We start from the raw sequence: 2,395 nt of genomic DNA on the forward strand, positions 1-2,395 counted from the left end.
CTATCAAATGCATTTTTGTTGGTTACAGTGCTGAGAGCAAGGGTTACAGATTGTATCATCCGCAGTCAAAGCGTATCTTGATTAGTCAAGATGTTGTTTTTGTGGAAGATGTTGTGCAGCCTTTGTTATCATGTACCAAAGATACAGGTGTGAGCTCACGGGATGTATTTGATACATTGTTGCCTCTGTTTACAGGTGGGAATTCAAATGTAAGTCCTAATGAGGCAAATATTCAGCCTATGCAGATATTAAATGACATCATAGATCAGCCCATTTCTGATGCAGATTTACAGGATGTAATTTCTGAGGATAGGCCTGAAAATGAGCAGGCTAGAGGTATGCCTAAATGGTTGGTGCAAACCTTGTGTGATAGTAAAATTGATGCACCTATATCTGGTCGTACTCATTCAGGTTTTCAGCATGCCTCTTATGCATCAGATTGTTATGCTTTGGCTGTGTCTAGTATGTGTGAAGAGGAAGAACCTCTTTCATTTGATGAGGCACAAAAATCAAAAAATTGGTTGGCTGCAATGCAAAGTGAATATGATGCTATAATGAAGAATGGTACATGGTCTTTATGTGATTTGCCTATTGGTAAAAAGGCCATTGGATATAAGTGGGTTTTTAAGTTGAAACGAAAGCCAGATGGCAGTGTTGATCGCTATAAGGATAGACTCGTTGCAAAGGGTTATGCTCAAGAAAAGGGCATTGATTTTGATGAGACCTTTGCTCCCACTTGTCGTATGACTACCATTTGTAGCATTTGTGCATTGGCAGCTCATAATGGTTGGAATGTACATCAGTTGGACATAAAGACTGCGTTCTTGAATGGAGATTTGCATGAGGAGATGTATGTATCGTAGCCTCGTGGTTTTGTTCAAAAAGGGCAGGAAAACAAAGTGTGCAGGTTGAAAAAGGCTTTATAAGGTTTAAAGCAAGCTCCACGAGCTTGGTATGAAAAGATACATGCATATTTGACTGTACATGGTTTTCAGAATAGTCCAACAGAAAGCAGTTTATATGTTAAATGTGTGGATGATGTACATCTAATCATTGCTCTCTATGTCGATGACATGCTGCTCACAGGACCAAATGAAAGTCATATTGCTGATTTTAAGGCTGATTTGAATGCCTCTTTTGAGATGTCAGATTTGGGACATTTGCATCATTATTTGGGGATACAATTTAAGCAGTGTGATGGAGGTATTGCTTTGTGTCAGACAAAGTATATTGAGACATTGTTGCGGAGATTTGGCCTTGAAGACTGCAAGCCTATTGCTACTCCAATGGAGACAGGTTTGAAGTAGAGTCTTCATGATGCTGGAGATCACTTTGATGTCACACTTTATCAGACAGCTATTGGTTGCCTCATTTATGTATGCATTACGAGGCCGGACATTCAGTTTGCAGTCTCACAGGTGAGCAGGTTTATGCATAGCCCAGGGTCTCAGCATTGGAAGACAGTTAAACGCATCTTTCGCTACTTGAGTGTGGCACCATACATCTTGGGTTGTTTTATCCCAAGGGAGGATCGTTGCCGCCAGATTTACATGCTTTTTGGGACTCAGATTGGACTGGTTGCTATGACACAAGAGTGTCCACAAGTGGTTTTTGTTTCATGCTCGGTAGCTCATGCATATCTTGGTTGCCTCTTTAGGAGGTTTTTTCCCCCGGCTTGTATATACGCCCATCCTTCTAGGGCTAACTTATCTTTTGTACATTGACACAATCTAATACATGGTGTGTTGTGTGCATTCTTGCTTCTTCTTCTCCAAGCTTTGTATGCTTTCCCGCAACCCTAATTCCAACAGAAAGCATAGAGGGTTTTGTGCAAATACTAGACAAAGACTTCATGCAAGTATCTCAAAGTATTGTGAAATTGATGAGGACATTGGTCTTCATGAGATCATGGTGTTGGTGGGACTTGTTCACATGCGTATCCAAAGGGTCAATCACAAGGGCAAGTTTGTTAAGCTAAGCAACTTCATGCTTGAGTGGGGATGGAATGCTTCAACTCATGTTGAAAGATTTGGATATCAAAAGGGATAAAAGAGGTTACCCACTCACTCAACCTTTTGGTCAATGCATGGACTATGATTATGTGGGTCTTTGTGAGTTCATTGAGGGTACAACACACTTGCTGAAAATTTTGAAAAGCAAGTGATTGTGAAACCATACACTCAAGTACAAGAAGTCTTGGACATTATCTCATGTACAGATTGTGTTCTGGCATGCATAGAGCTTTTTCCTATGTTGGAAACATCCATGTGTTGATGTAGCAGCCCATTGTGAGCCAATGATGAGCTTTGTGATGTCTGGAAATTTAAAGCTCATTGATGGTTGTGTGAACGAGCCTCTTTCTACTTTCTTAAGGACTCTTCACACTTGGCTTTAT

Source organism: Cibotium barometz, chromosome 21 (assembly GCF_041138505.1).
Source record: "Cibotium barometz isolate CiBa-2024 chromosome 21, ASM4113850v1, whole genome shotgun sequence".
NCBI classification, from domain to species: domain Eukaryota; kingdom Viridiplantae; phylum Streptophyta; class Polypodiopsida; order Cyatheales; family Cibotiaceae; genus Cibotium; species Cibotium barometz.